This window comes from Sorex fumeus, unplaced genomic scaffold (genome assembly GCF_029834395.1).
Source record: "Sorex fumeus unplaced genomic scaffold, SorFum_2.1 ptg000006l, whole genome shotgun sequence".
In the NCBI taxonomy this organism is placed as follows: domain Eukaryota; kingdom Metazoa; phylum Chordata; class Mammalia; order Eulipotyphla; family Soricidae; genus Sorex; species Sorex fumeus.
The window spans coordinates 67981644-68004010 of record NW_026606063.1 but is presented as its reverse complement, the minus strand read 5'-3'; positions in this window follow the sequence as shown (position 1 = coordinate 68004010).

Here is a 22367-nt window from a genome sequence, read left to right as displayed (position 1 = left end):
ACTATTCCATTACTTCCACCTCACACTAAAAGTGAAATTTTCCCTTCTCATCTTCAAAAACTTGTTCCTTTTCCTTCTTTAATTTATGACACAGACCTGAAAATTCCTTGACCTCCTTGACCTCTCTTTGTATTTTTCATCCTCTTCCCTTGAGCATGGTTCAGATGCGGTGGCAATCCAAATCGATCGAGTTCTCATTGAATTTCCTCTGTCCCATCACAGGTGCATGACTTGCTCAAAAATATGTTGCTCTGAGTCACAGAGGCTCTCAGATCCCAGACGTAACTCCCAATGTCTTAAGAAGATGAGGTGATAAAACTACAGGACAGCGAATGAGGACATCCTCACAATTTATGGAATTCAGACAGTAGAGGAACATCTCTATGGGGTGCAGGGTGCCACAAGGGGTGGGCAGTCAGTAAGGAGTGAAGATAGAACCACACAAGGAGAACTATCACTCTGGCCTGGGGCAGAGAGCTGTGCTGTGTGAGTCAGCATCTGGTTCCTACGGGTGCCATCCTGCCACTCCATCACCATCACTGTTTTTTCATTCTGGAGGCTGTTCCTGGAACTGCAAACCCAGCTCTCCTTGCACAGTCCTATCCCCACAACTGAATTCAACACCAACCAACACAGACTAAGTCAGACCCCCATGAACCACTAGCCCAGCAGGACATACACATGCCAAAATACTGAGTATCTTGAGGAGGGTCTGGAATGTTTTCTAGGAAGCTGCAGGTCCCAGAGGAGCCCTGCATTAATCATGGAGTCTAAAGGAGATGGTTTTCTCTCCAGTGGTCAGCCTGTGACTGGGGTCTCCCTGAGTTCTTCTGTCAGACAGGAGCAACTTCCGGAGTTCCCCTTCTTCTGGGACCAGGACAGGACCCTCCAGGGCCATTTTCTGCCTCACTCCTGACTTAGGAGGAGAGATCTCCCCATCCTGCCTTGATTGCTCTTAGTGTAGCAGGATCTTGTTAAATGAATCTTGTTGTCCCTCTAAGGGAGTGTATAACCAATCCCTATAAGATCAACTGCTCCCTGCACCACACTTATCAACAAAGACCCTGTCAGGGATTCATGGAGATGGGTCAGAACTTGGGGTCAGGAATAGGCAGCATGTAAGAGAAACCTGCCTTTAACTCTGCAGCCACCACAGCCTGTGTGATGTTGGATGACCTATGGTCAGTGACTCAAAAAATAGAAGTTCCAAGAACCACATATTCAGGCTCCATCATGGAGTCAGAGGAGATAGGGTAGGGCTTTGTGGAAGGGATTGGGAGGAGAAGAGAGAGTGGGATTTCAGAGCTGTCCCCTTATCATGTTACTATCGGGGAAACAAAATCCACAGATGCTTCAGAATAGGTTCTGTGGATGGGGATGAGTGTCCCAAGGGGGGTGTCTGTGATCATGGAGCACTTTCCTGGTGATGGTGAGAGAGCCATGTGTCTGTAGTCATTTTCCCAATCCTGATACAGCATCAGGGTAGAATGTTATGAAAATTAATCTAGGAAAAATACTGATTTTTTCTATGTGTCTGGGATGGTGCTCCTGACCAGTTCTGGGGGCAGTGTTGGCCACTCAAGGCAATTCTTGGCCAGTTGAACCAAACAAGTCAATGCTAAGAGTTGAGCTCTTGTAGCTGTTTGAGCTAATTGTGCCAACGACATCCAGGCAACCCTCCATGCTTGTCTACTAAGATCAGCCAGGTGGTCCTAGGGACCTCCAGGAATGTCCCCATTGATACTTGGAAAATTGAGCGTCCAGGTATCCTCTGGTTGGATTGAAGCCATAACCCTCAAACCATGAACCTTCTCCGCAGCACTGGTTTAGGCTGATCTCAGGATGAGATGCCCTCACACTGTGTGGCCCTGTGGGTGACAGGGACCTCTTCCTAGAAACAGCCAGGGAGGATTGAGAAAGGCCACACAGTGTCCTCCCTGACATCTTAGTGAACAAGAAAACAGGACAAACTATACATTAATATCTGGAAATTAATTCATTTAGTCTGCCGCATTTTCTGATCAGAAAACAAAAGTGTCAACAGCTTCATCCGCAAACCAATGTTGGACTTGTAGCTTTTAAGTCCTGATTGAATCTTGAGGCCTTTTCCCTAGAAAATTAGAGCAGCAAAGGGGTGAAGATAAAGAGAAAGGCAAAGTCCTCCACCACTTCCATGATGTCCTCATGAGGCTGACCCTGCCCAGAGGGAGCCTGAGTATAAAACATCAGCTCAGGCTCCCTCCGAGGAACCACAGGCTGGGGGCTCAGACCACACACCCGGGATTCTCACACTCTGGAAGGCTGAAGAGGAAGGTGAAGGTCCCTCCCAAGTCACTACCCCAGAGATTCTCCTCCTGTCAGCAGGAGCCCCTCCCTCTCCTTGTCCCCACAGGCCACTCCTGGGTCTGTGGACTCAGAGTGGGATCCCTGGTCTCTCTATTCCCACTTGTGCCCTCCTGTGACCTCATTGTACCTTAAGTGACTCTACAACTCTATCTCCCATTGTGAAACTGGTTGAGGCATTAAAGCAGTCCATCGCAGACAGGCAGGACAGGACTTCTATATCCGAAGCAGAAAAGAGTGAAAATTTGGCTCCAACTCTGACTCTAAAGGTTTCATACTTTTCCACCACACCATAGAGCCCCTGTCCCTGCTGACACAGGCCTGTGACTCTCAGTATTTCTGAGATTCAGGGACTCTCTTGTCACTTCTGGAGTCTGTCTTCCATCTAGTGGCCTTTGTGTGCTATAGCAACTCACTAGACTTCAGTTGCTGGTGGTCCCTGTGCTTTTAGGGGATTCAGACTTTCCCCAAGTCTTTGGAACAGAGACTGTAAACCCAAGTCAGACTAGGTGGAAATGTACCTCGTAAGGCCAAACGAATGGTCAGCTTCAACCTCTGTGCATTGGAGTCAGTCACAGAGAATGAGACAAACAGACACACAATGATACCAACAAAAGCACATAGAACATTTAGGGTGGCCTGGGAAGCCATATTGAGCTCACAGGGAGCCGTTTATTCAATGTAATGTTGCTCTCTACAAAATGGGCCCCAACAGGTGAGTCAGTGTTTAAGTTGGCAGGGACATTAGGACAGTTGCTGAGCATGTCCACATTCATTGGGTGCATGAGGAGCGGAGTCTGAGGTGTCTTATAGACAATCAACAGGCACCCTAAAGTACAAAGTACGGACACTTTCTGATTATATTCTTGCCTCTGATGCCCTCTACATCTATAAGACCCTAAACTTTCATTTTAGGCTTTTATCGGTTATTTATGTTTTTTTTTGTAGGAGTACTGCTATTTATTCAACCACTGATTAGCTGATTGAATTGGGCATGAACACCTTAATTTTTTATTTATTTTTTTCTTTTTATATTTATTTATTGAATCACTGTGGGAAAAGTTACTAAGCTTTCAGGTTTAAGTCTCGGTCATACAATGATCAAACAACTTTCCCTTCACCAGTATTCATTTTTCACCACCAAGAACCCCAGTATACCCCCCTCCCACCCCTCCAAATGCAGATAATTTCTACTTAACTCTTCTCTACATTGATTACATTCATTATTTCAACAAAAGATGCACCATTATTGTTTAGAATTTCCCCCCAAACAATCAGAATTGCTGAAAAGACATTGTGAAATATTTTGTTTTCTATAGCTGATTATGAGAATCATATAATGTCAAGTGGCCACGATTTTGGATTTCTGCAAAGAGCCAGATAATTATGAGACTGGTTTCTGTGTGTCCGGTGTTATGGCAGTGCCAGAGAGCCGCTCATGGGGGGTAACTCATGACCTTGGTAGAGCGAGAAGGATGTGCAGGTACCACCCCCTTCCCATGAGAGTGCAGTTGCCCCTTCACCGCCGGCTCTTACCTGGCTTTCCTATAAGCTCTGAGGTGGCGGTCACTTTGCTGCCAGCGGGGGAGGGAGGCAGAAGGGAGCAACACCCTTTCCTTCCTGGGGAGACATTGTGCCATAGTTTGGCATGGTCCATTCACTTTTCTTCTGCAAGCTGCTGGGCTCTGGATTAAGTCCTTTTGCCTCTGGAGCCATGGCTGTGCCAGAGAGCCGCTTGTGGGGGGCAACTCGTGACCTCGGTAGGGCGTGAAGGATGAGCCAGTACCGCCCCCCTTTCCATGAGACTGCAGTTACCCCGTCACCGCCGGCTCATACCTGGCTTTTCAATAAGCTCTGAGCCGGTGGCCACCTTGTATGCAGTCCAGATGCATTTCTGCCAAAAGCCGCTGGGTTTCAAGATTTGTTTCTGAGTCTCCGGTATCATGGCTATTAATCAGCTTGATCAGGAGCCATAGAGGCCATTTGTAGGCAGCGACTCAGGGTCTCGTTGGGATGGGGAGAAAGAGTTGGCTCCACCCCCATGTGGTGAGGCCCTGTGTGTCTTGTCACTGCAGGCCCAAACCTGACTGTCCAGTGGCCTCTGGAGGATGGTGGTCACCAGATCACCAGGGGGAAACAGGCCAAGGCACGAAACCTATTCCCGCCTGGAGTGGCCCAGCGCCAGCAACCCACTGCAGGAACAGGATGCATTTCTGCCAAAAGCCTTTGGGTTCTGAGATTCGTTTCTGAGACTCTGGGATCATGGCCATTAAGCAGTTCGATCAGGAAGTAGAGAGGCCATGCCTCCAATTATATAGCTGAGCCGGAGGTGGTTTGTGGGTGTGTCTCCCACATACCTAACTTTTGGTCCTTTATTTTCTTGGTAAACTTTGCCCCAAGTTTTTGGGGTCTGGCCAAAGGCACAGAAGAAATTTTGTGGTATCTGAAAGTCTGACGTTGCCATCAGGCTGCTGATGCACTCACCTCACAGGTAGAGATTGACCTGCTGACAGCACCATACCCCCATTTATGTTTCTTTTTGCTACAGTTTGCTAGACCTGGACAGGCTGCGCCATCACTAGAGATGAGCACGATAGGCCAAACAGCAATTTAAAACTGTAGGTGCTTTTGGACCTTGTTAGACCAGGATTAAACTGCATAGTTTCTAAGCAGAATGTCCAGTCTACAGAGAAATCAAAATTCTCTATCTAAGTATCTTATTGGAGAATGTTAAATGGCTCCTAACACCTGAATATCTTTTGAGCTTCAGAAGCTGTTCAGTCTCCAGAGGGCTGCAGAATCAGAGCCCGAAGCTCAAGGAAGATAAGAGCTCTGGGAGACTGTGGGCCTTTATCTGACAAGCCTCAGCCATTTTTTTCTGTTTTTTTTTTTATAATTTATTTCTTTATTGAATCACTGTGGGAAAAGTTACAGAGCTTTCGGGTTTAGGTCTCAGTCATGTAAATATCAAACACATTTCCCTTTACCAATACTTATTTTTAACCGCGAACCCCAATAGAACCCCACCTCCCACCCCTCCCAATTCCTGTGAGGCAGTTGAGTTCTAGTTAAAACTCTACTTTGACTAGATACATTGTTTCGATAGAAGATGCACAATTATTGTTTAGGGTTTACGCCCCCCCCCCCAATCAGACATGCTGAAACAGCGTTGTGAAATGATTTGCTTTCTACAACTTTGTTTAAGAATAAAATGGTGTCGCGCGGCCGCTATTGCGGCCGCGCAGTTTTGGATTTCTGCTATTTTACTTATTAACCCTGGAAGAATTTCTATTAAAAGTTAGATAGTTAAGAGATTGGTTTCTGTGCTCTGGAGTCATGGCCGTGCCGGAGAGCCGCTCATGGGGGGCAGCTGGCGACCTCGGTTGGGCGTGAACGACGGCCCATTATGCCCCCCTTCCCAAGACTCAGCCATTTTTTAAAAAATTTTTATTAGTGAAACACCACGAGGTACAGTTGCAAACTTACAAATTTTGTGCTTGGGTTTCAGTTACACAATGATTGAGTACCCATCCCTCCACCAGTGCCCATTCCCCACCTCCAATGTTCCCAGCATCCCTCCCACCCCCCATGTCACCCATCCCCTGTGGCAGGGCATTCCCTTTTGTTCTCTCTCTCCTTTTGGGTGCTGTGGTTTGCAAAAGAGGCATTGAGTGGCAATCGTATTCTGTCTATAGTCAATTTTCAGCATGTATCTCTCATCCTGGGAGGATCCTCCCAATACCCTTTACTTGGTGCTCCACCCCTCTATCTGAGCTGCCTTCTCCTCCAGCATGTGCAGCTGGCCTCCAAGCCATAGAGTGAAACTCCTGGTACTTATCTCAGCTATTCTTGAATGTTAGTCTCCCAATTTGTTACTTTCTATTTCCCAGATGAATGCAATCTTTCTATGTCTGTCCCTCTCTTTTTGACTCATTTTGCTTAAAGCATGATACTTTCCATGTAGTGCCACTTGTATGTGAATTTCATGATTTTATCTTTTCTAACAGCTGCATAGTACGCCATTGTGTAGATGTACCAAGTTTCTTTAACCAATCATCTGTTTTCGGGCACTCAGGTGTTTTCCAGATTTGGGCTACTGTGAATAGTGCAGCAATGAACATAGAAGTGCAGATGTCATTTCGACTGTACTTTTTTTGCCTCTCCGGGATATATTCCCAGTAGTGGTATTGCTGGGTCAAATGGGAGCTCAATTACTATTTTTTTGAGAATCATCCATACTGTTTTCCAAAAGGGCTGAACCAGTCAGCATTCCCAGCAGCAGTGAAGGAGAGTCCCTTTCTCGCCACATCCACGCCAACACCGGTTGCTTTATTTTTTTTTTATTTTTATTAGTGAGACACCATGGGCTGGAGCGATAGCACAACGGGTAAGGCGTTTACCTTACACGCAGCCAACATGGCTGACCTGAGTTTGATTCCTCCGCCCCTCTCAAAGAGCCCGACAAGCTACTGAGAGTATCTCGCCCGCACAGCAAAGCCTGGCAAGCTCCCTGTGATGTATTCTATATGCTAAACACAGTAACAAGTCTCACAATGTTACTGGGCCCGCTCGAGCAAATTGATGAACAATGGGAGGACCGTGAGTGAGACACCATGAGGTACAGTTGTAGACTTAAAAATTTTTGTGCTTGGGTTTCAATTATACAGCCACCTTGTATGCAGTCCAGATGCATTTCTGCCAAAAGCCACTGCGTTTCAAGGTTTGTTTCTGAGTCTCCAGTATCATGGCTATTAATCAACTTGATCAGGAGCCATAGAGGCCATCTGTAGGCGCAACTCGGGGTCTCGTTGGGATGGGGAGAGTCGGCTCCACCCCCATGTGGTGAGGCCCCGTGTGTCTCATCACTGCAGGCCCAAACCTGACTGTCCAGTGGCCTCTGGAGAATGGTGGTCACCAGACCGCCAGGGGGAAACAGGTGAAGGCACAAAAACTATTCCCACCTGGAGTGGCCCAGCGCCAGTAACCTACTGCAGGAACAGGACGCATTTCTTCCAAGAGCCTTTGGGTTCCGAGATTCATTTCTGAGACTCTGGGATCATGGCCATTAAGCAGTTTGATCAGGAACCAGAGAGGCCATGCTTCCAATTATATAGCTGAGCCGGAAGTGGTTTGTGGGTGTGTCTCCACGTACCTAACTTTTGGCCATTTACTTTCTTGGTAAAATTTGCCCCAAGTTTTTGGGGTCTAGCCAAAGGCACAGAAGAAATTTTGGGGTTTCTGAAAGTCTGACGTTGCCATCAGGCTGCTGATGCACTCACCTCACAGGTATAGATTGACCTGCTAGCGGCACCATAGCCCCTGAATGACTGGTAATTGACGATTACTGAATATTCGTTGAATATTTCTTTGGGAGTAATACAGGGGATGGTATCAGATAGTTGACTTCCATATGACTAGATTTAAAACTGATGGCTGCTATAATGTATGGTTTTATCTTATATATGTTTTCACAAATGCGTAAAACAAGCAATGTGCCCAGCACTCTGACTCACCCACCACAAAGACCAGCATCATGAAGGATAAGTCCTCAGACAGGAGCCTATGTGAGCCCAAGGGGAGCTCGGCACAGCTCTGGGCTCAGAGTGACATGGAGGTTTTGGAATCCTGTGACTCAGCAGGTGCTGAGCAGGTCCTAGAGGACATGGGTCCTCTCTAGAACAAAGACTGTGGACAGAGTCTATCATGAGCCTTGTCTGACAGGAGCAGTACGGTGGGTTCAGGTCATCCTGGTCCCAGGATAAGACCACCCTCTATCCATTGCCAGATTCCCATAGGAACCTCAGTGAGCAAGGGTCACTGACAGCCCCATTGTCCTTCCTCCTATAAGGGTTCATCTCTCAGAGGACTGTGTCTGCTCCAGTGAGAAAATGTCAGAGAAATGAGAAATAACTAACAGGTGACAAGGGTAAAGAGGAGATGTTCGTCACAGATAGATAAGTCCTAGGTACTATGATCCCATGAGATATCATGGACGACATTTTGGAAAAGGCTGGAATGTACCAGAGATGAGCTAGAGCCTGTAAGTATAATGGTGCATTTTGGGGATGGTACCCTACTCTACATTCAGCTTCCCATGACCCCACTGACCAAGAATGTACTGCACAGGAAGCCACAGAAATGGTCAGAACCAAGGAGACCATGGGCAGGAGTGAGAGAAACCAGGGCCCAGCTCTGAAACACCAGGACCCTATGTGACCAGGATGAATTGGGGTCTGTGAGGTCAGGACAGGCAGTCAGAGCTGACACACTGGAGTCTCCATTAGGGATGTAGAGAAGAAGACCTGGAGGTTCAGGTAGAGGAGGTGAGAGGAACTGGGGAAGGGAGATGTGGGATGTGGGAGCTCTGAACTTTGTTTCATTGTTTTGGAGCTACACCAGGCAATGATCAGGGCTGCTTCCTGGCTTAGAGAAAACTCTCGAAGGAAACAGTATGGGGTCCCAGAGATGCAACATGAGTTGACCAAATGTGAGATAAGCATCTTACCTGCTGTACTATCACTTTGATCTCGTATAAAACACCTTTTAATAAATTTGTAAATGCCATTATGTTTCAAGATCTTCGTGAAAAAAAACTGTGCCAGTCAACTGATATGTCGGTAATACCATTTCCCTTACAAATGTGTACAAGGCAGGGATGATGTGCTGGGGCTTCCCATCAGCTCTCAATTCTCTACAACTTGTCATTCACAGCACAGCCCCCTGCATTCCTGCTGCTCTTCCAGGTGAAGCCTGTGCCTCTGATCCGGCCCTAATGTGGGATGTCTGTAGTACAGCAGGGGCTTTCAGGGTCCAGACCCACAGCTGCAGCCTCCTCCCATGAGACCCCCAATGCCTTCCTCTCACTGACTCAGAGACTCTGATGTCTTCTCATCAGGAAATAACATGTGTGGGCCTCTGGCCAGGCCTCACAGGGAGGTTGGTGTTGGGGCTGTATCACTGTGGGAGGATATTTTATATCTTGCATGCCGTAGATATAAGTTGCATTTAACATCCTCAGGTTCCATCCTGCAAATCTGAAGAGTGAAATCTGTCCCTGACTCACTGCCACTGAATCTGTCTGGGACCCCAGGATCTCGATTGGAAACTCTGTAGATCAGAAACTTTGGAGGTTTTCCTGGATTCTGAAGAAACCAGTAGAGATAGGTATTTCCGTTATTTTCTACAAGGCTCTTACTGGACCTGCAGGAGAGGGAGACCAATTTTCCAGGGACAATACATATGGACAGTGGAGACTGGGTCATCACAACATCAACTGTAAGTCTTGAAAAAAGTGAATTGAAAATATTGCAAGATTCCATTGAAATATAATTAACACTGATGTTTCCATTCTTTAATGGATTCAGTCAAAATATTCCCTTCCCTTATTGCAATTCTTGAATCATTTGATTTACATATAAAAACCATGCAATGGAGTGAAGAAGAGAGTTTAATGAAGAGAAAGCAGTCTCTATCTGTGTCATCTCTACTTTCTTGTCTTATCTTGTTCAAACTCTCCAGAGAGCAGCCCTTGTTCCTCCAGAATGTGTCTCACTCTCAGCTCTAACCATCACTTTTCTCATTGATAAGAAATGTGTCATCCAACACACAGATAGACACAAAAGGATTCCCCATGGTCTCCTCCTGAACTGCTTCCACTTCTTATGCCCTCTGTGTTCTTACGCGGGATCCATGGTATCAGCAGCCCAAGGACCTGAGCTAGAACCTCATATTGAGAAGTTGACTCGAGGAGTCCTGGTGAGTGAAAGCAAGAGCAGAGCTGACCTCTATGTCATATTCCAGCATAATTCCTCACCCAGGAAAACATGCAAATACATGAGTGGGTGTATTGGTGCAAGAACATGCCAAGGAAAGAGTGCTTCTCATCTGAGCAAAGTGACAGTGTTTTCATATTTTTATATATAAAACAACCAAAAGTCTTGGGTATTACTCAAAAGGTAGAGTTTGAACAGAAACTTTTCTTCAGTCTTCATGTGGAATAACTGGGATTTTATCCCTTTATCTTTTACAAATAATAGATTTCTGGTGTATCAGATACTTTATTCCTGTGAAAATGTGTCCACATTATCCAAAGGAAAACTTTGGCTATGTTGCAACTTCATCTCCCACACGTTCAGTATGACATAATTCCCTGCTCATATATTCAAAGTCTCAGATTTTAAGACAGTCATGGGAGTCAGCAATTCTTTCCTGTTTGTTGGTATAGCAGGTTAACAGAAGCTTCATACTGTTAGAAACTAGAACTAGAAATTTTCCTTTCCTGGACCTAGTGAATTGAATTCATTATATTTACATACAAGTTTGACAGAGAAAGTATAACCATCGCTTAGTGACAAGGCTTTATAACTTCGATAACATAAAAATAGAAGTAAAGGTAAAAGGTAAAGGCCCTCCCGTTGATCATCGATTTGCTCGAGCGGGCCCAGTAACGTCTCCATTGGAGACTTTGTTGTTACTGTATCTGGCATATCGAATACTCTTGGTAGCTTGCCGGGCTCTCTGAGAGGGGCAGAGGAATCGAACTTGGGTCGGCCATGTCGGCCGCGTGTAAGGTCAACGCCCTACCCGCTGTGCTATCGCAGACTCAACAAGAAAAAATAGAAGAAACAAAGAAACGTTTGCTTATTTTTTCCCTCATAATACAGCAACCCGAGTCTTGCTCCTTCTTGCCTCTCCTTCCCTGGTGTCTGAAATTGAGTTGGGAGAGACCCTGCTGTCTGTTGGACACACTGTCTTTGCCTGCAGGAGGAATCACCTATGAGCGATGTAAGACTCTCAACCAATTAGCCAAGACGAATCTTGATTCTTCTTCCTCAGCAGTAGGAGCAGTAGGAGCAGTCAGGGGTGAGAGTGGGGAGAAAAATGAAGCCCCCTGACCCTGAGGTGTCCCTGAGACTGATCCTGCCCAGAGGCAGCCTGGTGTGGTAAAGCATCATTTCAGGCTCCCTCGCAGGAACACACAGCCTGGGGATTCACAACACACACATGGGATTCTCTCACTCTGGGAAGCTGAAGAAGAAAGGTCTTGATCCCTCAGTCACTTCTGGTGAGACCTTCCTCCTGTCAGCAGGAGTCCCTCCCTTCCCTTGTCCTCACAGGACTCTCCTGTGTGGTGCCTGTGGGGTCAGAGGGTGTTTCCCTGGTCTCTTTATATTCTCATCTAATTCCCCTCCTGTGACTTCATTTCACATTCAGTGATGGTTTATCATCTCTATCTACTAATGGTCAAAGTGAAATTAAGTCATGATGTCAGTTTCAGATGTGAGGACCATGGTCAAACCCACAAGCTTGTACTGCACTCGTGCTCACACTGCAGAGAACATGATCATTTGTGTAAAATCAGTCTCTGAGAGCTACTTTCACAATTTACCCTCACACCCACAAGACCAAGTGCCCCTGTTGACCAAGGACACTAACTCAGTTATTGTCCCAGCACTTCTGAGATCCAGGCTCTTTGCCTTGTCAGTTCTGGGTTTTGTCTCCCATATAGTGACTGTTTTCTGATACAGCAGCCAAAATGATTTCAGATGCTGGTTCCAGAGTTTCTGTTAGAGACCTTTCATATGTGTTTGAAACAGAGATCAAAATACATATTATCAGTCCAGTCAGTAAGAAGAAAAACAACTCCTCTTCTAAATCAACTTCTCAACTAGATGTTAAGTTAATGACTAATAGGGGACCAGGAATTCAGGAGGGATGTGTGTCACCAGTAGTTAAGCACGAGTTTCTTTCATCCTCACATGACATGAATATAATTTCAGAAAGATTTTAAGGAAATAGGAAGTGGATCATCAGCCTATGCCCACATCTGACAGGACATCACAGCAGGTGAGGATGCACCCTGTGAGATGCCCTCAATGTGAGGCTATAAAAGTGCTCACGTGTTCTCACTACTGGGGTGGCAATCTGTGTGATCATTTTTAAAAAATCTATTAAAACATGGTTTCCAGACTATCTATAGTGACCAGACCAGCATATATGAACTCTGAAGGACAGTGTCACTGATTTCTTCAGGAAAATAGTCTCTATAAATTCAATCAGGAAATCTGTTGCCATCCATGTCTGTGCTTCTGGGATGAGAAGGAGAATAAAGGAGCCTAAAACTGTTCCTTCACATTGTACCCGAACTGCTCATTATTGCACAGCATGGCTGCATCTGACACACCCTCACCAGGGGAGGCTCTGGGAGGAGGAGCTGGGGCAGGCCAGCCTCACAAAACTGATCTCTGGTGGGGGCTATGTTCTGGTGTGTATCACTGTGCAGGTGTAGTCCAGTGTTGTTGACAGTAATAAGTGGCAGCATCTTCAGGCTTCAGGCTACTGATGGTGAAAGTGAAATCTGTCCCAGATCCACTGCCACTGAACCAGGAAGGAATATCTGGTTGTAAATTGGTTGCTTTCCCTGGTTTCTGCTGATACCAGTTTAACCAATCGCTAATGCTTTGACTGGCCTTGCAGGTGATGGTGTCTTTCTTTCCCAGAGATGCAGATACAGATGGAGTCTGGGTCATCTGGATATCACACCAGGAACCGGGGTTGAAAATAGAAACACACATCATCACCACCATTCATTGTACTTTTAGTAATTTTCCCTGAAACCTCATTGAATGTCGAGTAAACCCTTATTTCCCTCCTCCCCGGAAGCTGGAGAAGCAGGAAGCTGAGTAGCTACAAAGGGGCCCACATGTCCACTCTGCATGTGATAGAGACTGACCTTGAAGGGCGACACAGACTATTATTGAGTGTCCAGGCGTGAGCTTTGAGCACTTGCAAATGAGAGGGGTATGGGTAGGCTTGGCAAGCAGAAGTGGGAGGGTGTGTGTGGAGACCAGCCCAGCTGCAGCAAACTCAGGAGTGCTGGTCCCTGTGGGGAAGCAGAACTTTGCCCACAGAGAACATGCTCCTCCCTGGGTCCCAGGAGGGCCCCAGTGTAAGCTCAGAAGGGGAAATCATCTGGTCTCCTGAGATTCAATACAAGGCTTCTTTCTCTCTCTCTGCCCAGGGACAGGCTCTCTCAGTCCACAGGCATACAGACCCTCTCGACTGTAGACTCCTTCAAGCTCACATTTTTGGATCAAATTGAGGGCATGCAATCTTCCATTTAGCTTCGATATCCTGGTATTATTGGTTTTAGAGATGTCATCACTACCCACCGGAAATGTACATTAACAGAAGAAAACCTGTGGGACCGTGTTAAGAAACTGTGTCCAAATTCATTCCTGAGTGACAGTCTCACCACTTCCACCTCAGGCTCGGATTGTGGGCTTTGTTCTCCACGTTTAGAAAAGCTCTCTATCTTCCCAGAACCACAACTTGCACTCTTTTCTCTTTGGAAAGTTTTTCATTTTCTTTCCCTAAAAGATTCCCTTCTGAGCTGACCTGATGGAAATGAGTACAGAAGGTATAGATGAGATGAGTCGCCTCCACCGAACTCCTCTTGAATACATTGTGCTCTTTTAGCTCACATCCTATATCATACATCTCTTCTTCTTCTTCTTCTCTTCTTCTTCTTCTTCTTCTTCTTCTTCTTCTTCTTCTTCTTCTTCTTCTTCTTCTTCTTCTTCTTCCTCTTCCTCTTCCTCCTCCTCCTCCTCCTCCTCCTCCTCTTCTTCTTCTTCTTCTTCTTCTTCTTCTTCTTCTTCTTCTTCTTCTTCTTCTTCTTCTTCTTCTTCTTCTTTTTTTGTACCACACTTAACAGGTCCCTAGACTTACTGCTGGCACTATACTCTGGAATCACTGCTGAAGGCAGTGATTGGGGATGTACGGTATCCTATGGGATGCCAAGAATTTAACCTGAGTTGGCCCCATGCAAGGCAAACACACTACAGACTGTACTATGTTTCCAAACATCTCTTCTAACTTTCGTTCCTCTCAGCAAGCCCAGGTGCAGTGCATTGAGACTCATGTAAGGTTAGAGTATAAGCCCACAGAGAAATTACTCGCAGGTCATAAATTGGGCATCAAAGTGGGCATTAGGGATTGCCCAACATGGGACCTAGGCTCTGACAGGGGCCTATGAGCTGGTGAGGGTAGAGTGCTTGGTGAGATGAGTCAGTATAATCTCTAGTGACGAGTTCCCCACTCCTACCACCCACACCCCCATTTAATCACTGTTTCTTCTTTCAGTAGGATGCCCCTAGGAATGCAAACCAGCAAAATATTGAAAGGCCATGGATGATCCAAATCATCAAGTTCCAGCTTCTTGATATCTTAGGAATCTCTTCCATGAACTGCTGGCCCAGCTGGTAGCTTTCTATTTCTGAGAATTCCATATTCCTGGACAGGGTCAGAGATCCATGGAAGGTACCACAGAAAGTACCTGGATTCTAGTGGAGACGGGTTTCCTCCCCATCATCATCCTGTGACTGGGGCCAACCCTGGTGCTTCTGTTAGACCGGGGGAGCACAGGAATTCTCATGTTCTACAGGGCCCCTGACAGTACCCTCCAGAGTTATTTGAGGGATCACACCTGATTCAGACAGGAGAGATCTCCCCCTACCACAAAATCCCCTCCCCCAGTCCACTATAGATTTTTAAATCTTCCAGGGTTCTGCTCTCAATGGACCACCAGTGGCCCCATGAACAAACTTATAACTCCTACTCTATGATTCCCATAATCTCACTTACCAATGGACAATCCTGCACAAGGATTCATTGAGACAGGGCAGAATAAGGGTTGCTTGTGGCAGGATGGAGAGAAAGAGACCTCAGTTACAAAGGACACCAGAGAGTGTGAAGGCAGTGAACTGGGTGTGTGTACACAGAGAGCAGTTCAACTATAAGACAAGACAAATCCTACAAACACAAAAGACCTTTATAGAAAAATGACACAAAACCCCATAACAATAATCTTTCTCAACGTCAACAGTCTAAATTCACCAATTAAGAGACACAGAGTGGCAAAATGGATTCAGAGACAGAACCCAACATTCTGCTGCCTACAAGAAACTTATCTCAACAGTCAGAGCAAACACAGAGTCAAAGTTAAAGGATGGAAAACAATCCTGCAAGAAAACAGCTCCCTCAAAAAAGCTGGGGTGGCCAGACTAGTATCCTACAACATTAATTTCAGATTGAAAAAGTTTAGAAGGGACAGCGAAGGCTATTTTCTCTTCATCAAGATATATGTACAACAAAAAGAAATTACACTCTTAAATGTATACGCACCTAATGCGGGAACAACTAAATATTTAAAACAACTGCTAACAGATTTTAAGGAGGACACTGCTAGCAACACAATAGTGCTGGAGACTTCAACATCGCCTCGTCACCTCCGGATAGATCAACAAGAACATAACTCAGCAAGGAAACATTGGCTTTGAATGAAGAAATAGAAGAGAAAGGGCTGATTGACCTATACAGAGCTTTACACCCCAAAAAGAGAGAATACACATTCTTCTCCAGTGCGCACAGAAAATTTTCCAAAATACACCATATGCTAGGCCACAAAACATACTTCAATAGAATCAGGAAATAGTATCAATATTCTTTTCAGAACATGATGCACTGAGGATAGAAGTGAATCACACACAGACACGGAGAACCAAATCAAACACCTGGAAATTAAACAGCTCAATGCTGAACAACGAGTGAATCAGGAAGAAAGTCAAGGACGAAATCAAAAGATACCTGGAAACAAATAAGAATGAAGGCAGAAGCTACCAGAACTTATGGGATGCAGCTAAAGCCATAATACGGGGAAAATTTATAGCTCTGCAAGCATATCTCAGGACAGAAGAAAGGATGCACATAAACAACTTGACTTCACAGCTGAAGATCTTAGAAAAGGATCAACAGAAGGATCCCAAATCAGGCAGAAGGAAAGAGATCATAAAACGTAGAGCAGAATTCGTTGATATGGGAACCAAAGAAAAAATGTAAAAGATCAATGAAACCAAGATCTGGTTCTTCAAGAAAATAAATAAGATAGATAAACCACTAGCAACACTCACAAAGAAATAGAGAGAGAACCCTAATAAATCAAATCAGAAATAAAAATGAGGATATGACAACAGAAACCAAAGAAATTCAAAAGATCATCTGAGACTACTTTGAAAGTCTGTATGCCACGAAACAAGAGAACCTAGAAGAAATGGATAAATTCCTGGATTCCTGTAATCTCCCAAGACTGAATCAAGAAGATATAGAGTACATGAATAGACCTATTAACATCAAGGAAATTGAAACTGTAATCAAAAGTCTTCCCAAAAACAAAAGCCCAGGTCCAGATGGATTCACTAGAGAATTTTTTCAAACATTTAAAGAGGACCTATTGCCACTTCTTCTCAAGCTTTTCCAGGAAATTGAAAAAACAGAAACTCTCCCAAACATTTTCTTTGAAGCCCATATCTCTCTAATACCAAAAGGAAACAAAGAAACCACAAGAAAAGAAAAATACAGGCCGATATCCCTGATAAACACAGATGCGAAGATTCTCAACAAAATACTAGCAAATAGAATTCAACAACTCATCAAAAAGATCATACACCATGACCAAGTGGGATTCATCTCGGGAATGAAAGAATGGTTTAACATTTGGAAATCAATCAACAAAATCCATCGCATCAACAAAAGAAAAGATAAAAATCATATGATCATATCAATAGATGCAGAGAAAGCATTTGACAAGATCCAGCACCCGTTTATGATGAAAGCACTCGCCAAAATGGGGATAGAGGGAACTCTCCTCAATATAGCCATATACCACATGCCTACAGCAAGCATCATCCTCAATGGGGAAAAAATGAGAGCCTTCTCCCTATGATCAGGGACGAGACAAGGATTCCCACTCTTGCCACTATTGTTCTATATAGTAATGGAAGTACTTGCAATAGCGATTAGGCAAGAAAAAGATATTAAGGGCATCCAGGTAGGAAAGGAAGAAATCAAGCTCTCACTATTCGCAGATGATAGGATACTCTACTTAGAGAACCCTAAAACCTCTACCAAGAAACTCCTAGAAACAATAAGTCTTGTATATCAAAGTTGCAGGCTATAAAATCAATACATATAAGTCCATGGCTTTTCTATATGCAAATAGTGAAAGAGAAGAAAGTGACATGAAGAAAACAATCCCATTCACAATTGTGCCCCAGAAAATGAAGTACCTAGAAATCAGCTTATCTAAGGAAGTAAAGGACCTGTACAAAGAAAACTACAAAACGCTACTTCAGGAAATAAAAGAAAACACGAGGAAATAGAAAAATATCCCCTGCTCATGGGTGGGGAGAATTAACATTGTCAAAATGGCAATACTTCCCAAAGCACTGTACAAATTCAATGCAATCCCTATAACGATACCCATGACATTCTTCAAAGAAATGGAGCAAACATTCCTGAAATTTATATGGAACAATAAGCCCCCACGAATACCTAAAGCAATTCTTGGAGAAAAAAATGGGAGGAATCAACCTCCCTAACTTCAAACTCTACTACAAAGCAGTAATAATTAAAACAGCATGGTGCTGAAACAAAGGCAGAGCTGAAGACCAATGGAACAGGGTTGAATATACTTACATCTCCTTCCAAGCATATTATCATCTAATCTTTGATAAGGGGGCAAGAAAAGTGACATGGAGCAAGGAAAGCCTCTTTAACAATTAGTGCTGGCAAAACTGGACAGCTACATGCAAAAAAGTGGGTTCAGATATTGCTTAACACCATGTACAAAAGTAAGATCAAAATGGATGAAAGACCTCAACATCAGACCAGAACCCAAAATGTACATTGAAGAGAAAGATGTCAAAACCCTCCATGACATTGAAGCTAATGGTATCTTCAAAGCCGTCACACCACTGGCCAGGCAGGTGAAAACAGAGATAGACAAATGGGACTATCTTAAACTATGAAGCTTCTGAACCTCCAAAGAAACAGTGACCAACAATGCCTCTTATGCAAAACACAACACCCAAAAGGAGAGAGAACAAAAGGGAATGCCCTGCCACAGAGACTGGGTGGGATGGGGGGGGGGTGGTGGGAGGGATACAGGGACCCGTGATGGTGGAAAATGGGCACTGGTGGAGGGATAAGTATTTGATCATTATATAATTGAAATCCAAGCACAAAAATTTGTAAGTATACAACTGTACCTCATGGTGTTTCACTAATAAAAAATTTTAAAAATCTTAAAATAAGATTTAACATATTACATGATTAAAAATTAACTACCTTGACAGAATGACTGTAATATTCTCTTAAAGATAATTAAATTGTAGGTATTTTGGTAGAAAAAAATCAAGGCCAGGTCTTTATACATTGTCCCAAGGCATGTGCTGCCCTTCTGATTCACCTATCTGGCAATAAAATTTTATGACTCTAAAAGTTATCAAAATAAAGTACAATAATTGGCATCTAAAATTATTGAATATTGGAATGTGCAGAAACTTTTTTATATAAGATATAAATTATTCTATACATATAAAGATAATCAGAAAAATAAAAAAAAGAGCAGCTCAGATCAGACACACACTTTTGCCTACACTGTCTGCTCCAGAGGAGTTTCCCTGAGGTGATCATGATGGCCAGGGGATGGGTTGAGGGAGAAGGAGGATGAGGCTCCAGCATGTTCACACAATTCTGTTGTCATAAGAGGCCCTAAGACTGCCCATTCCACCACAGGAGCAGCAGATGGGGGTTAGCATACAGAGGTTGTTTGAGCTCCTGTGGAAGATTCCTCTGATGCTGAGGAGGGGACAGAGTAGCTGTCACCATCCTGCAGAGCCTCGGGGGGAATGGACTGAACAGAAGCTTCAGAACTAGATTCAGTCTGTGATGCCCTGAACACTCATATTGGCCCTGAAGGGACACTGACATTCTCCTGGAACAGCTAGGGGGACTGGAGGTGGGTGGCATTTTGTGTTCTCCATGACACCTGAGTGGAGCCGCATAAGGACACCCAAAACATAACTATCAAGGTGATATCTCACTCAGTTTGTTGGATTTCTGGTCAAAATTAAACAGCCAGAAGTTTCATCAACAAGTTATTGCTTTACAAGGTGAAAAAGTTTTGTGAGTTCTTCTTAGCAGTCAGAATAGATCGGAGGAAAGTTTCCTCAGGACCAGCTTCTCTGGGTGTCCCTGAGACAGACCTGCTCAGTGGGTGCTGGTGTGAAGCATCAACTCAGGATCCCTCACAGGAACACACAGGCTGGGGGCTTACACCACATACATGGGATTCTCACACTCTGGGAGACTGGAGAGTGAAGGTCAAGGTCTCTCAGGGTCACTTCCTGTGAGACCCTCCTCATGTCAGCAGGAGCCACTCTCTCCCCTTGTCCTCACAAGCCTCTCTTGGAATTCATGCCTGTGGGGACTGGGAGGGGGTGGGGTCAGTGGTCCCTGGTGTCCCTAAACTCCCATCTAATCCCCCCCTGTGAGCTCATTTTATCTTAAGTGACTCTATTGCTCTATCAAGTCAAATTATGAGCACTGGATGGGGGATCAAAAGTCCATAGCAGAGAGGCAGGAAAGGACTTCTATCCCCACAGCAGGAAAGGGTGAAAATCTGGCTCCAACTCAGACTCTTAACAGCTTTCATACTTTCCCACCACAGCTGCTGCCAATGGACCTGTTACTGTCTCAGGTTTCTAGGATTCAGGGTCTCTCTTGCCACGTATGGGGTTGGTCTGCCATCTCGTGGCTGTTGAGTGATACAGCAACTAAATAGGTTTCAGTTGATGGTGATCTCTGAGCTACTGCGACTTAGAGACTTCCCCAATTCTTTGGAAAAGATACTGTAAAGTCTGTCAGCAAGCCGGAGCATGCAAAAAGGTACCTCGCTAAAGCCAATCAGATTTTCACCTTCAACTTCATTCCATCCATGTCAGTTGCTGAAAATGAAACAAACAGATAGACAAGTAATAAACACACTTATAAGGACTATGCAAGATTTAGTGTGGCCTGGGCACTACCAGAGAGCTCACAGGAAGCCAAATATTCAAGGCAAATGTCATTGCAACCTGGGCCCCAACATGTGAGCCATTCTTGGGCAGAAGCATTAAGGACAGTGAGTGAGTAACTCCACATTCATTGAAGAGCAGAGGCTGGACTGTCTCAGAGTCAATCAGCAGGATCCTTCAACCATAAAGTCTGGACTCTCTCTCTCTCTCTCGCTCTCGCTCTCTTTCTCTCCTCTTTGTGTATGGTGCCCTTTATAACGCAAAGACACTAAATGGTTTACTCTATCATTTTCAGGTACACTTATGCTGTTTGGGTACATTTCTGTGAGCCTGGTTATATACTCCCAAATCTAAACTGTTCTACCCTGGGGACTAGCCAGACCTTGGGCTTTTTTCTATAGGGGAATTTTCACACAACAATGTGAAACAACAAAGTGTTTATATTCCTAATAGAATGGTCAGCTCCTTTAGGAGAAATGACTCACAGTGATTAGTGTTTATTTTCCCTCTTTTTATTTTTCCTCCTGACGCCCCACCCCACCCTGCTTCTATGACAGGCGCTATTCTCTCTCTCTCTCTCTCTCTCTCTCTCTCTCTCTCTCTCTCCATATATATATATATCTTTCTCTCCTCTCTTTCTTTCTCTTTGGGCAATATGGTTTGCAGCACAGATACTGAGAAGTAATCATATATTTCCCTTTACCTGCTTTCAATACTGAGTTCTGATTCTGAGTGCACATGTCCAATTCTTATTGTCATATTGGAGATGACCAGAGTTTACAGGAGAACCCAGGCACAAATCGACAAGTAATAGGGACTGTGATGCCAGGATATGTCGTAACTGTTATTTTTGAAAAGGCAGGAGTGTCCTAGGAACAAGAAGGAGCCTCTAAGGATAACGGTACATGTGAGAGTGGGATGGCAGAGAGCAGAGGGCTCCTGGCTCCTCTATAGAGTGGCTAATGCAGTCTCATTCCTCCTTCCAGGATAACCAGACCTTCTCTGAGAACCACAGTGGATGCACCACTGAGGAGTCCTCACGATATTAGCTCTAGACTGACTCATAAGGATTGCTTCTGTGGCTTCAGGAGAGAGCAAATGTAACAATTCAACCATTGTTGTTGTAGAGTGCTTTCATGGTGTGTTAGGATTCAAACTCAGGGCCAAGACCATGAGAAACATGTTTTCTAGGTCAGTAAAATGCCTGGTCCTAGGATTATTTTGTTCTGAGATGGTTCTTTATTTTCCAACGTATGACTATGACTCTACCAATGGTAGTAGTGGAGAGAGAAAAGAAATGCAAGTGATGCAACTCGATTTACATTTGAGTTTAGAATAATTTGAGCCTATGCAGCCAAGTCTTTAATGCAGCTGTGTCAGTCCTATACAGTATTCAAAACTGTAGTAGATAATTCCCCAGCTAACAATATGTTTTATGGAAACAATAAGCAACACCAGGAAAACCAGGCTGTCAATCATTAATCACACACTGCCCATGCTCATGTCATCAATCTGGGTGTCAGAGATGGACGTGAATAATCCCATGGTGGGTAATTGTAAGCTGCCCTAATATGAGGTGTTACCAGTTCTGAGATGAATATCGTCTCTTCTGGGGACACGGAAAGAGTAGATGTAGGCTTCCTTGGGATCTGTATGAAGCTCTGCATTAAAGAGATGGAGAACAACTGAATGAAACAAATATAAATTTGCAATAAATTGTACTGCTACTCCTACAGGACTTTGCAGTGATGACGAATGAGCTTCTTGCTTGACAATTACTGAAATTCATTGGAAGTTTCTTCAGGAGTAAGACAGAGGTTGGTGTTAGACGGTTAGTTTCTGTTTGACGAGATGTGAAATTGATAGTTGTTGTGATGTATGGTTTGTCTTCTATACAAATTTCACAAAGGTGTAAAACCAACAGTATGCCAGCCCTCTGGCCCAGCTGCTACCCAGTCCGACATGAAGGGCAGGTCCCCACACATGGGCTTCTGTGAGCCAGCGGGAGCTGGACCGAGCTCTGAGCTCAGAGTAACACGGGGTTCTGTAACCCTGGGATTCAGCAGGTTTTGGGCAGGATCTAGAGTACAGGATCCTCTCTAGAGCTGA